At 42.1% G+C, this 22,178-nt stretch overlaps 1 protein-coding gene across 2 annotated transcripts in view; it reads left to right on the top strand.

The window, feature by feature from the left end:
• Positions 1-8,654: 8,654 nt before the first annotated feature.
• Positions 8,655-22,178, top strand: part of HS3ST5 (heparan sulfate-glucosamine 3-sulfotransferase 5) — a 137,587-nt gene continuing 124,063 nt past the window's right edge. For both annotated transcript variants that reach the window (XM_033143634.1, XM_033143635.1), the window contains exon 1: positions 8,655-9,330. The gene's annotated coding sequence lies outside the window, so the exon portion shown is untranslated. The remainder of the gene's footprint in view (positions 9,331-22,178) is intronic.

Here is a 22,178-nt window from a genome sequence, read left to right as displayed (position 1 = left end):
TTTTCTGCCACTGGCACTCTAGCCATCTCAATGATTGTTTCATCGCCCTCAGCTGTGGGGAAAACCATGGGGCTGTCCGGGCTCCATGCAATCGGAGAGGGCGCTTCGGAGCCAGACAGTCAATAGCCCTGGTTAACTCCGCATTCCACTGGAGCAGTACCTATTTATCTACTTGCACTTTTTTGGCATGGTTTTGAACTGCTAGGTTGGCAGGAGCTGGGACTGAGCAACGGGAACTGTGCCAATTTATTTTTAATCTACATGGTATATTCCATCTAAATGCTTGCATTGCTGAAGTCCTCTTTCTTTTAAACTGTAATATGGGAGAGTGGATATGAGCATGCGGGGGGGGGGAGGCTTGTCTTTAAAATATAGCAACTTGATTGTGTGCTATTGTTGCTTGCCAGCAATGAACTAAATAGGTTAATGGATCACAGATCTGGCAAGCAGCCATGCTGCCTCTCATTGAATAGCATTTGGGCTGATTTTTTTATGGTTGCTTGGTTGTTAGTAAATACAAGTTGTAATATTTTACATAACACTTTAAAAGAAACCACTCAGCTCTCTTTTGTCATTCAGAGTGAATTTCATTTGATGGTGATAAATAAGGAATAGATAATAGGGTCTTGAATCTAATTTCTCGAGCATTTTGCAGTGGTCTTTGTCCTTGTGCAAAGTGGCTGTAAAATGTTCCCATGTATCCTTTCGTAGTGTGCGACAGTGATGTACGCCTTCTTCTGTGGTGGCTTTTTTCTCTAATAATCTGTTCACCCTATCCCCAAGAACCAAGAGGCTGCTGTGATAAGGATCAAAGGTTAAGATAGGATACTTGGCAAAATCTTTTCACCCTATCCCCAAGAACCAAGAGGCTGGTGTGATAAGGATCAATGGTTAAAATAGGATACTTGGCAGAACCTGATGGATCAGGACATGAAACTTGGTCAGGAGGCAGAATGCACCAAAAACCTATTCATCCAAGGGAGCTGTGGGGAACCTTTGGGCCTCCAGACATTGCTGAACTACAACTTACATCCTCCCTGGCCCTTGACCATGCTTGATACCTCAGCAACACCTAGAGGGCCAAAGGTTTCCAACCCAGACAAGTTTGGAAACAATAATCACAAATGGCTCCTTTGGAAACAGTAACCACAACTTTGTCAAAAAAAAAAAAAAAACAAACAACAGAGGGAGGAAGCAGCACTTTTAATTACAGCTGAACACATTTGTGAACAATTGCCTTCTTCAGCTTAGCCCTACTTTAGACAGTTCAGCAAACATTATGAATGCATATGCACATTTTTTTTCTAATGCCCAAGTACTTCCTCCCCCCACATAGTCCACACACAATGTGTTATCTCCATACTGAAAGAGGAGAAACTGAAACAGACTGATAATTGCTTCTCTAAAACCACCTTGTCGTAGTGAGTTCTTAGCAGAGATCAGATTTGATATGGGAACCACATGATTCACAGGTTACAACAAATATTGTTCTTTACTGCACTTATATCTCACCATTTTCTCCAAGGAGTTTGAGGTGGCATACAAGGTTCTTATTTTAGCCCAACAAAACTCAGTGAGCTTCATGGCTGAGTGAGGATTTGAACCCTGGTGTTCCAAATCCTAGCCTAACTCTAAACCAGGGGTTGTCAACCTAGTCCCTACTGCCCACTAGTGGGCATTCCAGGATTCTAGGTAGAAGTAGAGAGTTCTACAGCACAAGCTGAATCCTCCTTCCATCGAGTACTGGTAGGCAGTAAGGAAATTTTACCATCAAGAAAGATGCATTAGTGGGCGGTAGGTATAAAAAGGTTAGCTACCCCTGCTCTAAATACTACACCACACTGACTCTCAAAATCCTAGTTACAGGTAGGTAGCCGTGTTAGTCTGCCACAGTCAAAACAAAATAATAAAATAATAATACAATTTCCTTCCAGCGCACGAAAGCTCATACCAAGAGCAAACTTATTTGGTCTCTAAGGTGCTACTGGAAGGATTTTTTTTAATTCTTTTTTATTTTGTCTCAAAATCCTAAATATGTCTACTCAGAAGTAATTGCTATTGAGTTCAATTGGGCTTACTCCCAGGGAAGTGAGGTCAGGATTGCAGCTTCTCCAGAGAAGTTTGCCTGGTGCCATCTTTGTGGTATTTTGGAGAGAAGTTGATAATCCTTCTGTTCAACCAAGCCTTTTAAGTAATTGGAGTCATCTGAGCTTCTCGGTTTTTAAATTAGGTATTAGTTTGGGGACTTTATTATCATCTTTGTTGTACTTATGGTGCTTTTGATTTTACAGTTTCATTTCTTATTTGCATTCAGATTCTTTGCTTGATTATTATTGTAATCCACCCAGAAAATTTTGTGTCATGGGCTGACATACAAATGCCATAAATAAATACATAAATAAATTCATGACATTGTGTGTATAACATCTATAGCTCATTGCCTATGGGCACTCTAAGGTTCAAACAACTGTTGTCATGAGTTCTCTGGTGCCAAGTGCTTGACAGACCCAGGTCACACCCATATACTAGCAGCTCTCCTGGTTGCTTATTGGATACTTAAATCTATTTCTTGTCCAGTTTTGCTCCTTTGCTGTTAATTATGAAATTGGTTATTGCTTTAACTTGGAATAGGTCCCCTACTCCCTGCTGTGGAAGATGGTTAAAAAATGCTGAGGGTATGAACAGGGCATTCAAATGACAATTAATAGAAGCTACTTGGCTCAAAGGAAGAGAATGTGAAGCTTTATAGAGGAAAAGACAACTAGAGAGAAGCAGAGGATGAAAGGGAAAAGAGGAGAAGGAGCAGCAGGGGGTTGGGGAATGAAAACAATGCATAACTAGCCTTTGCCAACAGAAAAGCTTGCAGAAATAAAGCAGAGGACGGAAAGATTTCATCCCATTCCTGCTCACTGGACAGTGATTTCCTGTGGTCACTTCTGACACATCTATTCATAAAAGCACACTATCCTTACTTTCTGGTAATGCAGCTCTGCCCTCTGTCTTCTGAAAATCAAGATCTGTTTAACTACTGAAATAGACTTTACTCACTGAATTATTCAGTAGAATATTCCAAACACAATCCCAAATCCAGTAGTACTAACCCCCATTTTCACAAGTTCATAGGTGGGGGTTGTATCCAATTAGCTGCAGGTTTTGGCTCCTGACATACTTTCCAGCACAGAGAAAGGGCAATAACCTGCACAAATTGGATACAATGCAGATGATTAATGGTGCCCCCCCCCACATGTCATAAAGTCGCAAAACAATTCCTGTATTTGGCTTGTACTGTGCTATTTTCATTTACAGAATTTGGCTCAGTGGCACTTCTCTGGTGTCAAGTGCACTGATTCAACATCCCTGCCTGTCCATCCCTGCATTTCCAAATAATGGAGGATTAGCAATATTAGTAGGAATGGCACAGGGTAATCTGGGGATTCTTGGAACTTGACTTCACAAAGTCGTTTATTCTTCTCTGTCTGTATCTAGATGCCTGCTTTTCTACATCTGGTTTATTGCTGCAATGTTAGACCCCTCCCCAAAAAATAAAATACTATTATTATCATTATTATTATTATTATTATTATTACTACTAATAATGATGCATCGAGCATAGGGGAGGGGCAAGTTGGCAACAGTTCCTGTTTTGTATTATGCGACTCAAATTAATTGTGCTAGACTGTGATCTGGCATTTAGGCTAACCATCATGCGGACAGTGATTGTCCATCTATGGTTTGTGGGTGCTGGATATTATTGAAGTAAAAAAGCAATTTCTGCAATCACAATGGCAAGGTTTCCAGCTATTGCAATAATTGTTCATTATGACAATGTACATATGACGTATATTCCAAATTGGGACTGTTCACATGTAATGCAGACGCGCTGAAGAACCACCTTAGGTTGTCATAACATACAACCAGAAGCAATGAAATGTGGGGCTTGGAAAAGCCCAGGTGCTATTGCAATCCAGCTTCCTTTACAACTGTTAGCATACATATTCAACAAACCCTGAAAGTTCTGTTCTCTGAGACGGCAGCTTCCATGCTGCTGCCTCTGTAATGAAATCTAGTTCTTCAAAATACAGGCCTCAAACTGTTCCTCTCCGGTTCACCTTGCACACACTTAATGAGGCAAGTTCAGGTTGAACTTAAGCTCTGTCCTGCAAGGATGGGAATGGGGATTCCATTCTGTTTGCATTTCAAAGCAAACTTACCTAATTCGCACCCCTGAGACCACAGTCTAAAATGCTGGTATCCTTCAAAACCCATAACTCTGAATTTTGTGCTTTATGTGCACAAAACTGCACTAGCAGAAAGTGCATGATAGTTCATATACTAGTGAAAAGAACATACATAAATATAATGCATTAGACAAATTGCTTGCAGAAATGTGTATATTAGGAGAAATACGCACTAAGGTGCTGACAAATTTATGTGGAGAAAGACCCGATCGGAACAATGGCTTCAAGTTACAAGAAACATTAGGAAGAATTTTCTGACAGTAAGAGCTGTTTGATAGACTCCCATAAGAGGTGGTGAGCTCTCCTTCCTTGGAGGTTTATAAGCAGAGGCCATCTGTCATGTATGATCTGGTTGAAATTCCTGCACTGCAGGGGGTTGGGTTAGATGACCCTCAGAGTCCCTTCCATCTCTATGATTCATCTAAGATCTATGATTCTATTAAATATGGCAAAACCAAATTTGACCGTTTCATCTATCCCTACATCTTGGCAGGTAGAGGAAGTCCCTTTCCAAGTATCATTGCTCCCTGTCAATAAGCAGGCTAAACTAAAGTCTCAAGGCAGCGCCATCCCTGAATATTGCGTAACAAATGTCAGAAAAATATTCTAGATCTTGGTGATGGATTTTCCTTTGATCGAGGCTATGTCAGAAAAAAACTACTCTTCTCTTTTCTCATTGTGAGCATAGCTCTTACAACTTTTATTTAACAACAGCAACCACAACTAACCTGTCAAGACCCAATGGAGAAAGTAATGGAATAAACATGTTAATAAACAGAAAATTGTAAGGAAGAAACGAAGTAGAAGCCTCAAAGAAAGCAACTCCTAACAATTTTTTCCCTACTGTTGCTAGTGAGTCTCTCTCTCTCTCTCTCTCTCTCTCTCTCTCTCTCTCTCTCTCTCTGAGATCTCTTCTTGCTTCAGTGGATATTGCTGACAACGCCTAACACCCACAGTGACTATGACTGCTGCTATTATTACTTTAACAATTATTTGGCACCAGCAGTGTCTGTGCCAGGCATTGCACAGAATGCAAAAATGGTAGAACTTTCCAAATCATCATTTGTGCACCTATCCTAAAACAGAGTTGCTTATTTACTATGGAGGGTGTCATACTTCATACCCCCATTGAATGGAAATTTGAAACCTTTATTCATGTCTTCAATTCAATTCTAGCAAAGCCTAAAGATCATGCATACCTACCTATAATGGCATAAATGCCATGCATGCAAGTGACTAAGAAGTTCTTTATAACTGAATATTTTATTGTTGTAGCCTTTTATGTCTGGTATCCATTTCTATTGTGATGTATTACTATGGCAGATTACTTGTCAAACTGACAAGTTTACAGTTTTGTTATTTCCCAGATCAATAAAGTTTTAAAATGATTTATTAGCTTACTGCCACGCTATGGTCAAGGGGAAAGCACAGTGTTGACCTTACCCACTTTCCTTTTCTGTAACATTAAATTTTCTCTAATAAACTATGTGTTCCCAATGACAAAGCTAATGTATTTGATTCTCGACATGACTTTATTTAATAAGGCAATGCAAATATTTACTAACAATCGCATAGCAACAATACATTAGTTAATTGTGAGAACAGATCCCATCTGACTTACAAGCTACCCCCCCCATAGCACATTTTTGAAGATTGTAGCTGGTATCCATAGTCTTGCTGTGCATTTTCTTATCTTCAAAATAAATACTGAATATCAGTCTGGCATCACATTGATTGACTTCATTGGGAAGGAGAGTAGGATGAAGTCCCTTGATTGTTATGTAGCAGGAACCTTATTTGTTCATAGGCTCCATTCCAGAATATATGCTGTGATGCAGTAAAAAAAAATGGTGGTGATGGGGGAGAAGAAGCAGGAACTGGATGAGGTGGGGAGAGAGAGAGAGAGCTAGATCTCCATTGGCTGAGCTGTTCAGCATAGTGGGCTGAAGGTCCCAAGAAAATGAAAACAATAAGCAAGGGACCTAAGCAACCAGGAGCTAGTGGCTACTGGACTTAGAAGGCAGCAGGCCAAGGAAGTCAGGACAGGCTTAGGAAATGAAAGGTGATCTAGAGCACCCCCATGGGCAAACTTCTGGCAGCCAGATTCCAGTGTGGGCAGGTTGAGAAGTAAAAAGTGTGTAGAAGCAGAAACAAGTGAACCTTGGCATAGTAGTAATCTATGTTCTTTGTCTGGAAAGAAACCTACTGTACTCACTCTCCACGTAACATCTCTCCATCCTCAATCCAGCAAAGCTAGAGGCATTGTTGCAGTTCAAGGGCAGATTCCTGTCAGGAAAAGCACTTAAGGACTAAGGCTGGTGTGGGATGTAGCCTGGGGAGAGTCCCAGGGCCCAGGTATGAGGGGCCTGGGCATTGCATTCAGCCCTTCAGCTTGAAGTTCTCCTTTCCAGATCTAGAAGAACAAAGGGCTAGGAGAAGAGGGTAACAGAAATGAGAAAGGGCAGGGAGGATAACTGCCAGGACTGGGAAAAAATGAAGAATGACACATTGATCTGAAATAATTATCCACATGTTGCTGCATAAAGCTTGTGTGCACTGCACACATCTGATAAGTACTTCGTCCTTTAAAAATTGATGTTTGCCACTCTTTTCGGTCATTGCCACTCTTCATTGACATTAACTGCTTATCAGTGTCTTTTGGCGTATTTGGTCTACACTAAAACTTTGGTGTAGATGTCCATGGAGAGTTGTTTGATCCACCTGGTAGAGTTGTGGATTGGTTTCACATCAGATTCATATTCCAAAGCACAACTGGCCTATGTAATGAAATCTGCATTTGGGAGCCTTCACAATGTCAGAAGCAAATCACTGTGTGCAGCATAATTCCTTTCAAAAGATATACTGTATATGATATTTGGAATTTATATTAAAATGATATATATTTAATTAAGTTATGGCTCTGTTGCATACAGATAGGATGGCTCAAAAAGTGAAACACAAAAGCAGAGTTTGGATGGCCATTTGCCATGGATGTTGAGATTCCTGCATTGCAGGATGAAATGGCACTCAGGGTCCTTTCGAACTCTGCTATTCTATGATTCGGCAATTTGAGCAACCATTTCCCCCATAAAGACTGTTTAAACCAAGGGTGGGCGGGCTGCACTCCCCATGGAGCCACTTGCCAGTGGTAGTTGGGGCAACAGATGTGGTGGCTCTTATCTTTGTACAGGAGACAACAGTCCAGGCATAATAAAGTCAGTGCCTTTCTATGCATACATCTCTCCATCCAGGCAAGCAAAAGGTGTTATTTCAATTCAAAGAGGATACATCCTAGCCAGGCAAAAGATCTAGAGAAGTGTGTGGAGCGGGGTCAGTGAGGGGAGCGGCCTGGGGAGGAGGCATGGAGAGTCCCAACAGCCAGAAAGAGATGTCTAGAGACCCATGTTTGCTACTCCTGGGCTTCTCCTGCGTTCCCCACCAGTGATGTAAACCAATGCAAGTCTTACCACAGAGGAATGTGAAACAATTCTTTCAGAAGTCAGGTTAGTTCTCTCTCTCTCTCTCTCTCTCTCTCTCTCTCTCTCTCTCTCTCTCTGTGTGTGTGTGTGTGTGTGTGTCTCAGAGTGGGTGCCTTCCAACCAAACGCTCTGTGTGCATGTTTCTTTCTTCCTGGTGCCACTTGAACGGACTGGTCCTTTCGCCATGTGAACTGCTAACAACCCCAGTCACTGTCTGGCGTGCAAGCCTGATGGAATGGATTGTGCTGAGTCAGGACATCCTAGCCTCGCACAACTCTTCATTGCTATGTGGTTTTTTTTTGGGGGGGGGGGCCTCCAAAGCACAACTGGCTCCGCTAGCCAATCTGTGGGAGGCTTGGCATCTGCTCTAATTCGCTTCCCTCTTCCCCTCCCCCCTCGCCCAGCTAACAGCCTGAGGTAGCAAAAACTGACAGCGAAGCCGACGAAATTCTCGTCTATGCGCTTCGACGCTGCGAGTTTTCGGCGGCGCCCGGCTACCCATTCCGGCCGGGACGAAGGCCGGAAAGGGAGCCAGGCGGCAGTGCGGCGGCCCCGAAGGAAAGCCGCGCTTCTCCCGGGGGGCCCTCTCCGAAAGCCGCGCGTCTGCTGCCGGGCCGTCCTTTGGCAGCACCTGCGCCGCTCCCGGCGGGCGGCTCGCGGCTGGCAGCCCCGCGGGAGTGGGCGGAGGGCAGCCTCGCTCGCTTGGCGGGAACAGGGAAGACGAGGCTGTCTGCCGGCTCCCTCCGAGACTGGAGAAGGGGAAGAGGAGGGAGAAGCTGCGGCGGCGGCGGCGGCAGCTGCTGCCGTGACTCGACCCCAGGCAGCGGGGAGCCAAGAGAGGAGCTGCTGCGTGCAAACATCGCCACAGGGACATCAGAGGAGGTGGCTCCGGTTTATGTGAGGGAGAGACTGAGCAACAATACACACACACACACACACACACACACAGCCGTAAGGCAACGGGCGATGCTGGCGGCTGTTTCCCGAAGGCGAAGGGAGGGCCACTTCGCCGCCAGGAACTCGAGAGAGTTTGTACGCCGCCTCGGGAAGTGAGGGCAAGAATGTGCTTCAGCCCCACCTTCGCCGCCGCCTCGCGCTCTCCCCGCCGCTTGCGCTCCTCACAAGCGAAGCTGACTGGAAGTGAAGGGACGCGGGTTGCTACTGCTGCTGCTGGTCGCGCTGTGCTTGCGCCGCGGGAGCGAGCTCTGCTGCTGCTGCTGCTGCTCCGGCTGCCGCACCTGGCCTGGGCCGCTGGGGGATGTGCAGCAAACGCCGCCTCCTGAACTCCACTACTTCTCCCGCGCGCTCTACGGCTCCGGCAGGCTGCTGCCCTCTCTTTCTCTCTCTGCCTCCGTCGCCCAGGCGCTGCCCTGCCCGGTTGGCGGGGAAGACGCCAAGGAGACTTCTTGCTGGCGAAGGATAAGCGCCAAGCGGTGCCATAACCGGAGATAGTAAGGAGGAGAAGCGAATCCAGAAGAGGAGGCGGGGGGAACGGGCAGGCGAAGAGCAGGAGTGGAGCGGGCATCTCCCGCCCTCCCTCCCCGCCCTCCGTCAGCAGGACTTTGGGCTGCTGGGCTGGAGCTGCCTTGCCATCGCGGAGGAGAGCCCTGCGCGTGAGTATGGAGCTCAGCGAAGGGGCTTGGGGATTGTGCCTCCCTCTGGCGCGGCTCGGGCACTTTGGGGTTCTCCCCGGCTCGAAGGTTAGGGACACACTTTTTTGGGGTGGGCGTATGTGTGTGTACGTGGGCACGCGCGCGCGCGTGTTTGGCTTGCAAAGGGGCGCCTCTGCTTTTCTTCCTGGTGCAGTTTTGCGAAGGTACACGCACACACTCCCTCTCCCTCTCTCTCTCTGCAGTGCATTGTTCGGGAGGCTGCTGGAGGCTGCCATCCTGCGTGTGCGCACTTACCTGGGAGTAAGTCCCATTGTGTTCCATTGTGGGGATGCCTCCGCTCTCTCGCTCCGCCGGGCAGCTCTGGGGGTTGTTGAGGGCGCTGTGGAAGGGGCGAGCGGGGTCTGTGTATTGTTGGGGTGATGATCTGTGGCAGAGATCGGTGGGAAACGGGCTTGGCAGCCACTTAGGAGGGCAGGGCTTGGTGTGCGCCCTGCCCCAGAGACTTGGCTCTGACGGAGAAGCAGAGATGCCATTGCCAGGCAGGGCTATGGCAGCGAGAGAGTCAGCCTTCCTTACCTGGGGAAGGTGAGGTTTGTCCAAGTACAAGCTATTAAGCTCCCACATTGGGAAAGGCAGTACCACCTCCTGCCATCCGAGTGCATTCCTCCTCGGATCTCCTCCTGTTCTGAGTTCTCGCTCTCCTGTGGGCATTTCTGCACTTGGACCAAGGAAGCATCGGGTATGAAAACTCATCAACTCCTTCCCTCCCCCTCTTCCTCCCATCCCATCTCTTTTCATCGTGTGCTTTAATAGCTGGCCGTAATTGTGAAATATGGATCCCTTAAGGGAAGCCTTAATATTTGCAAAATGTTTTATATCAAATTAGTGTCTGGCTTCATTTAACCAGGGATATAATTTTTTTTTTGTTCTTTTGCATTGTAACTTCTTCAAGATTTATGATAGTTGTGGCTTGACAAATGTCAAGAGGCATTTGGCTAGATGGGGGAAGCACTGGGAAGCGTCCCCCCACCCCAATTTCTTTTACACTGCTTGGCATGATTTGTGTGAAACATATAAAGCCGGTAATTGCTGGAGACTTTTTAATGGATTTTGCTAAGCGATTTCAATATTTCTCTTTAATTTTAGTGGCAAGTGCTTTGACAATAATGTCCTTTTGAGTTTCACTTGAAAAGCTTATTCTTTCTGTTGTGGAATTGAGCAGTGTAAAGCATATAGATTTCATTGGGTAAAAGCACTGGGGCCATGTTAAATGCTTTCTAAGGAGAAAAGACAAGGATGGGCTGGAAAGTAGTCTGATACAAGGTAACAGTGCAAGTTTCAAAATCAGGGTAAATGTAGGAAAATTAAAGCACAATATAGAAACAATATAGAAACAACTTTCCTAAACGCAAGCTAAGCGATACTATTCTGGACTAAGCAGTTAATGGATTGGAGGAAATGTACCTTGTATTTATCCTGCAAATTTCTTTTATTTGTCAAATATGGGGAAAGTGAAACAATTTTCATTGTACACTCTTTTTTGTGTCTGCATAGGCAACTTCAGAGATCAGATTTCCAGGACAGCCTTTGGATATATAAAATTGTTCCTAACTGGAGGCCTTACCCACTGTTCCTAGTCTGCCCAGAATAGTTTGGCGGGGGGTGGGGGGCAGGAGGGAACACGGAACTATTGATCACTTAAATCAGCTTGTCAGCTGTTAACACTTCTGCTTCAGATAAGGCGGGATGTCACCTGTACTTCATGATATGTTTTCCCAATTTAACTTCATTGCAAAGTATTAATAAACGCTTGGTGATTTTGTAGACAACTGTGAGAAACATTTTAGTGATGGAAGACACTAGACTGCAAAAAAGGATTATAGAGACTATTCCTCTGTTTCTTGATAATAAGCCAAGTGAGATGGCATTCTCTGTGTGTAAAGCTTCAAAGTACAGTGGTACCTCGGGTTACATATGCTTCAGGTTACATACGCTTCAGGTTACATACTCCGCTAACCCAGAAATAATGCTTCAGGTTAAGAACTTTGTTTCAGGATAAGAACAGAAATCATGCTCTGGCGGCACAGCAGCAGCAGGAGGCCCCATTAGCTAAAGTGGTGCTTCAGGTTAAGAACAGTTTCAGGTTAAGAACGGACCTCCAGAATGAATTAAGTTCGTATCATATATGTGTGCATCAGAAATTTCAGTTTATAACTGTTGTTTTACCCAAAAAGAAATAAAATATGGAAGTGGATGACTGCAGCAAACTTTAACTGTAAAAGAAGGAAAATAATTTCCCCAATGCCATACTGAAATATCTTATAGCTAAGAATTTTTCTTTGGGCTATCAGCCTAAAGCTGCTTCTTTCCATAAGATGAGTATGTGGTACCAATTTATAAATGCACCACAGTAAAGGATTCAAATAGCACTTGGCCAATAGAGTGGGCAATTATTTGAAATATATCTTTCTTGAGAGAATTTTTCAAAAAGCATTTGAAAGGCTAGATGGTGCGTGAAAATATTTGAGCATTCTTATGATGTCATTCTAAGCATTCTAAGCACGCTAATACATTATAAGATTACTCTTTTGTATGGACATATTACAGTGGTATGTCTTGGTACAGTCGTTTAAGGATCTGAGTGTTAAATGCTTTGGCTTGGATGCACAAGGTTACTGCGAGGCAAGCTCAACAAATGCAGTAGGACTTCTGAGAAACCTACATTTGAGCATCACCTCTTTTTACAAAAACAGTTGGCAAAAACCACTTTCAAAACTCAGGATTTTTTTAAAGTAGCTTGCAACAGAACACAAGTACAACTGCATTTGAAGAAAAAAACAGGGAAACACCAGTGCACATAGAAGGATATTGGGATATTAATTGGATGCTGGAATCATTGAAAGTAGTGCTGTCAGGGCAAAACCACTGTATATAGACCATGACATTTTATGAATTGAATATGGCATTGAAAAGAGAGGTTACAATATTATTTGAAGAGTAGAATAATATCTAAACACGTCTGAACATGCTGGGGGGGGGGGGGGGTAGAAGAAGGAAATAGCATGAAAGCATGGACTTCCAAAACATTATTCAGCAGAATACTGCTTTGGTAGGGTGTGTATTTGTGTAGGCACATACATGTGTGTGTATGCACAGTATTGCATCTTTGATTGTTTATGTCATATCACATAGTGTTTTGAACACAACAAATGTTTAATAGTGCACCATTTGTTTATTTATTTTCTTACATTTATATCTTGCCTTTCTTCCACAATTGAACCCCAGGTGGTATGCATATGTTTCTGCAGTGGTCACCTTTCAGCCACTGACTACACCCAGATCTGCTTAGTTTCAGCAAGGTGATGGCCTCACCTGCTTTCAGAACATAATAATAAAACACTGTTGTGCCTTAGAGAAAAGTTTCAGGCTGTTGAGATTTTTTTTTTAAAAAAAAAATGCACCAGAAAATTTGGATATATCAGTGAACAAGGATTGGAATTGACTATGCATACAGAAGGCTCTCCAGGAAATTTACCAGTAACTAAAGAGGACCATGGGTTACCATTTCATATTTTTTTTATTTTCATTTGCTACTTGGAGAACATACCAGAACAGAAAACCCATGTGAGCAGGGCTTTTACATTAGTGTCTAACACAAGGGCCTTTTCAGCAAAATCCATGTCGAGTTTCCATTCTTATGTAACACTTGCCATATGACTTCCTTTGTGACAATAATTTCAAATTAATCCTGAAGAGATAAACTTGTTGTGAGAAAGACACCTACCAGTGAAATTGTTTATACAATGTTCTCAAAGCCTTTGGGTCCTCAGGAGAATTATCAAGTACAAACCGGTACCAGTGTAGCATGGTGTAAACTTTAATGGACCAAATAAAGTACAGGGTGTTGTTATTGTTTTATAAAAGTAGGTTAATTGAAGGAAGAAAAGGTTGACACAACCAAGCTGTTTGACCCAGGGGGCATATCAGATATTTGAGTTTGTATTACTTGGGTAAATACATTAAACTGTAAATAAAGAAATAAATCCCTTAATTTCTGTAGTAGATATTGTTCTTTGACTGAGTTGTGTGTGCAGTAGGCTGTTTTGCTAGTGGGAAATGATCTAGGTTTTTATTTGGTGGGAAATAGATTAAGTATTTTCTCAGTTGTTGTTTGAAAACAGAGATGATCAATCCATATTTTTCCTGGTAGAGAAGAAATATATCCATTCAAATTGCAGCAATAAAGCCTCACAACTTAATGGCTGGAATAATCTTGAATAATTGTGTGCATTTGTTGTAGTCTCAAAGGACAGTCATAAATACAGTGGTTATACAGCATTTTAGTAGAGACTTTGGCAAGACATATAGCTAGGAATTACAATTTATCAAATCTGTAAAGGATCTGTAAATACAGTGAAGTTTTTGGTACAAACCAAGGCCTTTAAGTGTTAGTTGCTATCTAAAATAAAGATGCTGTGTGCGCTTTTGCTTCTGAAAGAAATGCAGCACCGAAGTGTGATTAATAGTTGTAAGCTGTGCAGATGCAGGCAAAGATGGCAAGAATACATTGTTACCCAGGGTAGGTTTTGCTATATATTCAGTGTGAGCAAATGTTGTTTGTGACTCCACATAGGATAGTCGTACACTGCCAATTGTCTCTGTACTGCCTAATAATTTAAAGGAGCATTTATTGGGGAATGTATTGAGTATCACATAAGACAATACAAATAATATTGTTAATGCATGCCCAGATAGTAACTTCCCATGCTTGTGGGTTTTATGCTTCTGCCCCAAACCAGAAATGTTGTAAGTGAATGAAGCAGGTCGCTGTGTTCAAAATACAGTATGTTATTGTCACCCAGTGCTACCTTCTGCAGTGGGGAACCAGTGTGGTATGGGATGAGGTTGTAGAAGTATAAGCAAAGTTGTGATTGGGCATTCTATGAATGCACATCTCTTCAGAACTCACTCTTAGAATGGATGGTAGGGTTGCTTTTATTTTACTTTCTCTTTCATGTTTGCCACAAATTAGATTTTTTTATTATTTGGGCTTGTGCTAGAGGAACACTTTGAGGTCTGGAACTTGACTGTAACAATTATTTTTGCATTGCACTTATAAAACAAAGAATTAGTCAAAGTAGAAGGAAACAAATTGAGTGTTCCCACCCACTGAAAATACCTTTCTGTTTAAGATAACTCCATTTGAATTAGCTTGTTTATTGGTATAATTAACACAAGAAGAATTAGCTTTTAAGGCATGCTTTCTAATTACAGTTTATACTTGTACCTACATTTTCATTAGAACTAGGATGGACTGAAATGTGGAAGACTGAAATCAGACAGCTGTTAGGCAACACTTTATTTTCACAGAGAGATAAATTGCATTGTCATGCAGATGTATTCCAAGACCTCAGCAGGCCTAATTCTATGCACAAATGTAGCACATATAATTACATTTTCTGAATGGAGTGAAGTTCCTATTATAAAGGAACTTAACTCCACAAGAAGGTTCATATTGTTAAGTTCATATTAAGTATAATTTGTATAGAAGTTTCAACTTTTTAAAGTGTCAGAGACAGGCACAATAAACGCAACTAGTCTCCATACAGATCACAGAAGGTACTGATACAGCAGCACCATGCTGAAAAGCTCCCCCCTCCACTATATAATAGGTAATGTAAGATTTATCCCTGTTTGTACCTGTATTGACTGGATTAAATTATTGGGTTGTAGCCAATGCTCCACATGCATAGTATCACTGGCACAGCAGGACTTCCTTGAGGGAGTTCAGGGGTTGGATGTATCAGGAAAGGAAGAGGACAGGGAAATTGGTTTTGCCACCAGTGGAGCCACAGCATTGGATATGGCCCATTGAGTGTGAACTATATTCAGATCTCACAGCTTTCTGGAGTATAGTCAAATAATTCTGTGTTAACTATAAGACAACTCTAGGATCACTGCTTATTGGGGTTCCTACTTGGTGCCATCATGTGGTGAGGGGGAAAGGAGTGAGTTGTATTCTATTGTCCAGCTTGTGACTTTCTGGTCGAGTTTACTGCTGCAATCCAGACCTTGCCTTGGATGCCAATTTGCTGTGATGGGTGGTTGCTAGGATGCAGGTCTTTAGGACACACCTGAGGGAGAACCTTCTACATCTGGTCTATACTAGGACATTAATAGGAGACCACCACCCCCTCCCCCATTACTGTGAGTCTGAGATTCTGGCAACTCCCATCAACCTCCGACATTCAGGTTGTGGTGGTAGTATCAGCCAGGAATCAGGCAGCTTGTTGACTGGATCCCTGCCCTCTATCACACCTAACACTGTGAGCTGCAAGGAATTTAGTTGGGGCCATTTGGAACCTACATGTAGTCATCTGCTGCTGTACCCAACTCCACACTGCTGGAACGCTAACAGCAGTTGTCCATATGAGACTGAAAAAGGGTTTGGTCACTTTTTTTTGTAACTTAGAGATTGAGATGGCATGCTTTATTAGGTATACTGAAGAGAAGGACAAGCGCTGATCTATTGGTGAAGGTAGTTGAATACTGAAACAACAAATGCAGTTCACTTGACATGTTCTTGAAATGGTACGTCATTTTAATTAGCATACTCAGCTGTAACAAAAGGGCAATGCAGATACCGGTAATTTCAAAGTGGAATATTGTTGTGCAAGATCATTGGGCTATATCATTATCACTGTTACCTCCTCAGATCTATAGTTGTAATTCTACACCTGGTTATGCAGAATAGGCTACATACTCTTTCCATGGGTTGCATAAAGCAGAGAAACTATTGTTTGGAAATGAAAGTCTTTTGGTGACATATCCAGTGACAGCACAACAGTCTGCCTTATACTTTAGTGATTCCATGTACATCCTTACTGAGAAGTACCTTTTCTTCAGTAGTTGGAAACAATCAGATTGGGCCTACAGTTGTATCTTTCCTTACTAATTCTTTAAACAGGAGTGCTGGAGCCCTCAACAATAATGCTAATGGAGCATAATTTAGGGGTGTTTTTTGAATATATACAGTGTACAAAGTGAAGGTCGAATGATGTATATATGAAGGGTTAGTTTACTGTGACTCAGCTGTATAGAGTATACCATCTCTTGGCAGTCCACTGAAGGTAGAACAGTCAAATTCGTGCCCCTTCCCCAGCCTGGTGCAAAAAGGATTTGGATTGCAGGTGAAAGTAGACATTTTACCATAACAGCACCAACTGATGAAATAAAATAAAGTTTCTGAGCATTAAATCCCTTCATTTAAAACATTAAGTGCTCAGCTAAACAAAAGCATTTTAGCAGCATGCCTGCAGGCAAAACTTTCAGATCTGGCAAAACTCAGATTATAACAGAGGAGGGGTCATAAATGAAAATGCTCTATTAGCTCCTGCAGACCTTTATGCCTCTGCTATGGATGGCACGTACAACAGAGACTTCATCAGCAACCATTTGAGGTGTATCATTGTTATTTCCAAAGTAAAAATGGGAGATTTGGCTATCCAGTGAGTCTGTGGCTAAGACAGAATTTGACATTTTCAGCTCAGTGTTTTTGTTTGTTTGTCTGTGTCCACCGGGGCACACTGGCTTTCATGGGAGAATGCTCACTGCTAATTAACACATATGAATCGATTTCATGTTTGTACTGTTTACAAAGTAGATCTCTCTTACACTTTCTCGCAGTGGACATTTATATTACTTAAGAGAAATACCAAGAAGGACAGAGTTGTTGTTGTTTTTGGTGCTCCTTCTGCAGCAAAAGAGTTGCAAACCCAAAAAGGAGCTTGCTTCCCAAAGATTCTGCTTTTCCCCACTTATTGAGTGAGTTACAGCTGAAAGTGCTCCCACATTAGCTGAAATAACACCAGATGCAGGTATGCAAGACTGGTCAAGACCAGGGCAGAGTTGTAAAGGGACAAGACCTTTACATAGTCACAACACCTTATCTCTGCATCTGTTTCTGATGGTTACAGATGCAGATGCAAGTTGGCAAAAAAAAACCCACATTGAAACAAATTTTGCTTTATTCTTGGCAAATACAGCAACTGCATATTCAAAATTTCCTATTATTGAATTCCTAATTTGCAGTTTTTGACTGTAAAAGTGGTGTAAATTAAGCAGTAGCCTCTGAACCTCAACAAGAGTAACCACCTTAGAGTACAACCAAACAGCTTTAATACTGGTAATTATGGGCAACCTTAGGAAAGTCCTTAGGAAAACTTGATGATAACATTTGGTTTAGTGGTGGGACAAATATAGACATTCTTGGAAGACACAGATTATTTAGACCTGTTGCAACCTGAGGTCAGGCCTGGTTTCAGTGAAACTTAAGCCTTGTTGCTTTCAGTGCAACTCAGTCATGATGTCAAACTTGCAAAGTACCCAGATTATTAGAAAAGTTTGAGGGTGAGAGCCAATGTTAGCAGAGGCGCCAGCTTCTCAAGATGATTGAGGGGGCCTGATGTGACATCCTGGCATCACATGCACAATATTATGAGTAGTCAGGGGGTGGAACCAAATGCCCTCTGAACATTGAGGGGGGCTGGCTTAATAAAACAAACAAAACAAAACAAAAATCAAAAAAATATTGCTGGGCCAAAAGTGCCTCAGCCCCTAGGAGCTGGTGCCTATGAATGTTAGTCATATTCCCCCTATGAGTTTGTTGGATATTTTCTCTGATATAATTATGTCTCTTGCACAATACAAAGGACACAATGTCTCTCTTCCAATAGTAGCAAGAGCTCTGGCAGATAATAAGCCCAGCTACACCTCTGCTACACAGCATAATAAATACTACAGTACTGTTTCAAAGTAATGGTAGTATAATCATCAACAAAAATGAGTTTGTATCACAACTGACACCAAAGAACATTAATTACTTATTAGACCTATATGACATTTAATTAAATAGATGCTAAAAATAAAGTTTGCATAATCAATGTGACCACTAATATTTATTAAATGTAACAACTGTCTAATCTCATTAGTATTTGAATATATTAGTATTCATTTATAAGGCAATCTATACATAATTTTGTTAAATGATCAGCATCACCACCTGAAGTGTGCATGCACACGAAAGCTCATACCAAGAACAAACTTAGTTGGTCTCTAAGGTGCTAGTGGAAAGAATTTTTTATTTTGTTTATACAATCAAAGTTGGCATTGGAAGAATTAGTTTGGGGGAGCACTCAGATAATTAGGACAATGTAGAATAATTATTTTGTAGGAATAAAAAGATGGCAAACACTATCATTAACTACAGGAACAACTCTATTATTTTATGTGATTTCTTAATTGACAATTTTTAGGATCTTTATATTCTCACTTAAGATGTATATGATTTTGACAAAATGGAAGAATGGAAAATGGGTAATTTTCTAAAGACAAACCTAGGACTTGTTGCACCCTTAAGCATTATCTTTGTGAATAATACAGTGACTCAGTTTAGCTGTAGAAAAAGAGTGCACTAAAAAAACAAATCAAGCAGTGTACCAATGTAATTGATTCCACCTCCTTCATATCACTGTAGTTTTCTTTTTCTTTTGAAGTAATAGTGGAAGATAAGGACAATACTTTAATTTTTTGCCCCCTGAGGCTGTGATCTTAAGCACACCAATTGGAAGCAAGTTTTGTTGATATGGTAGAACATCCTTCATAGGAAATGCATTGAGGATTAAGGTACAAAGAAACAAACTGAGATAAAATTGAACTACTTTAAGTGAAAACAGTTTTGAGCAAAGAGTCCCATTAACACTGATCTGAAATTTACTGAGCAATTATAATTTTAGGACACGTACAAAAGGGTTTGCCGGTCATTCTGCTCTGCAGGAAAGAAAGCGCCTCCATCCAAATGTCACTTTGATCCTCACTGAACCAAGGGTACATCCCTGGGTGAATTAACTGTTAACTAATCAGGCAGTGTAGTTTTGACAGGAGGTATCTGTTCTTTATGCAGCAACCTATTTTAAAAGTTATGGCTGAGTGGTGCTTATCTGTCCTTTCTATTTAGTGTGCATGTTACTTGATCTTGGGAAAGAGACCTCTGCTGTGTTTAACATTAATAAAAATTATGGTAGCTAGTAAAAATCTTGATTCATCTATTTTGACTGCATTTTCTATTTGCCATGTTAATAAGCTCAAATACATCCTAGTACAGTATAGATGATTTATTTGTTATCATATTTATGGTCTGTCCTTCCTCCAGTGGGCTCAGGGTTTCATACATGGCTCTTCCCAGTCAACTAACTACCCCCATTTCATTATCACAACAACCCTATGTGGTTGGCTAGAGAGAAATATAGTGGCTGGCCCAAACTCCATCCAGCAACCTTTGTGACTTGGGACATATTTGATCCCAGATCTCTCTGACAATAGTTTGACACATTCAACAAACCATTTTGGTAAAATACCATCCTTTCCAGTCTGTCTATAAGAAGATCAAGAATCACAAAACATTTCCGCAAAGGTGCCTTTAAAAATCTTAATTTAATTGGATTGTTTATAGCAGTCTAGAATAAACTATCACCAGGTACATCAATCTGGTACTCTCTTAAGACAAATATACAGCTCTCCCATTTCTGTTAACTTGTTTCAGTAATCAGACACATACTATAGATTAAAAACAACAACCCACCAAAACTTAAAAACAGGTTTTTACCAGTTTTATAAAGCTCTCTGAAGAAAAGCTTTTTATATAGTTAAATTATAACAAGAAAAAGAGACCTTTGCTCCCAAATGCATCTACATAATTGTGAGGTACTCTATTCCCATGTACCTCAAGAGCGTTAAATATGACTATTTGCATGAAGCGTTAAATATGACTATTTGCATGAAATGGAAGTCCATCAACCTCACCAAGAAATTTGCACAGGTAAGGGTCTGGTGACTTCCGTTTCAGTGTATCTGAAGAAGTGTGCATGCACACGAAAGCTCATACCAAGAACAAACTTAGTTGGACTCTAAGGTGCTACTGGAAATAATTTTTTATTTTATTTTGTTTTGACTATTTGCTGGCATTCATCTTTGAAAATAAAAAAAGGAGTTGAAACCACTTTCCCTTTTTTTAGGACTGAGTGTGGAAGAAAACAATTTTGCATTACTTTTATGTATTATTGGACAATGTATGCTTGTTTCATTAGGATAATAAGTGAAAAGGGGTAGCTTCATAGTGCCTGGAAGGGAAGCCATTGATAAATTTAGAGGCAACTGTGGAGGAAATGAAGACAGCCAATGCAAAACAAAACAAAACCCTGAAGGAAGTGATTATATATATATGTAGAATTACTTTACACAATCTGATTTCAAATTATTCAGAATTGCACTATCCTTAGATTTAGGGGCTGGTTGAGTGGAGGAACAACTAGAGACGTTTAAAGTTATTGCTATAGACCAGCCCAGAGCAGGATTTATTCATAATGATCACAGAGAACAGATGGCTAATGGGTTTCAATCCATGCCCGAAAGCAGTGGGGTATTTTCTATGCTTAGTCCCAATACCATGGCTGGATGCCCAACACAATATGTGGTGTTGAAAAAGAGATCTGCAGGTGAGGACAAGGTCGAGTTACACAGAATGACACAGAAGGCTGTAAGGGGAAGATAGACAAGTCAGAGCAGTCAGCATCAGACTGAATTCAGGAAACTGGGGTGTGGAAGTCACAGAAAAGAACCAAGTGGAGCATAAGAAGCTGTGGCAGCACAATGAAAAGCTACGTCAGTTACAAGATAAAGCAGCAGGAGCAGCAGTAACAACAAAATATGTAAGTGAAACAGCTGTGCCAGCAGGCATTATACAAAGGGAGAAGGAGGGATGCACAAAGCTGAGGAATGCATGCAGGTGCTAAAATAAATTCTGCCTTATCCTTCTCATATCAGGAGGAAAAACACAGTGCTTGGGAGTGAATGTGCAGCTGCCATTGTTTGGATCACTAGATATGCTTTTGCTCGCCTTACAGATTGCTTGGGAAAGAAATCATTCTAGGACCCCAAAGTAGGAGTCATTTAACTGTGTGACAGCTATTAACATGCTTTTGGGTTGTGTAAATAGCAGCCAAGAGAAAGCCTAAGCTGTGCCTTGGGGCTGTGCAGCCTGAGAAGGGGCGGTTAAACTTTTTCTCTCCCTGAAACAATTATGTCAAAAACCTCCTTGTTGGTCTTTGCAGTTAGTTCCTATTGGCACTGGTTTGGCCCTAACAAAACCTGTTCATTTCTACTTGCATTAATTCATATATACAGCATACAATTCAGGAGTTAAATTCTGGGAATTAGGGGGGAGGGCTCTCCTGAATAAATTTTGTTGGTCAATGGCACAATCTTAGGATAGATACTTGTGCAAGGAATGTAATGTTCTTGCTGCTCTGCTTCAGCAGGGAAGCCTTGAGTGGCTGTAGCGAACCTCAACCAGAAACCTAGACTAAACCTGGCTGTTTTAAACAAAAACTGCATTTTTGACTTCCGGCGGCGACGCCATCGTGGGTGGTCGTGGGCTGCTTCGGATGCGAAGCGCCCAGTCCATCCCGGGGGTTAGGAGCCCCGCTACCGCAAAGCGGGGCTCCGGTTGGGGTGCGGGAAGAGCGTCCCGCACCCTGGGCTCCCCGGCAGTGCCCATTGTGGCTCCGAACCCTTCCCTCGCCCCCCCTGTAAAGGGGGAGTGAGGGTGAAGGGACGACGGAGCCGGGCTTCAGGGGACATGCCCCAACCGGGATGCAAATGCGGCGACAGAGCCTGCGGTGAGCGTCCAAGTTCTACCTTTGATGAATGGATTCAAAGAAACCCGGTGGTCGTGAGTAATTGATTTGATCGGAAACGGTGCTTTTTGGACGATCCGGGGGGAAGGAGAAAGG

Source organism: Lacerta agilis, chromosome 3 (assembly GCF_009819535.1).
Source record: "Lacerta agilis isolate rLacAgi1 chromosome 3, rLacAgi1.pri, whole genome shotgun sequence".
Classification (NCBI taxonomy): domain Eukaryota; kingdom Metazoa; phylum Chordata; class Lepidosauria; order Squamata; family Lacertidae; genus Lacerta; species Lacerta agilis.
This window is presented reverse-complemented; position numbering and strand designations above follow the sequence as displayed.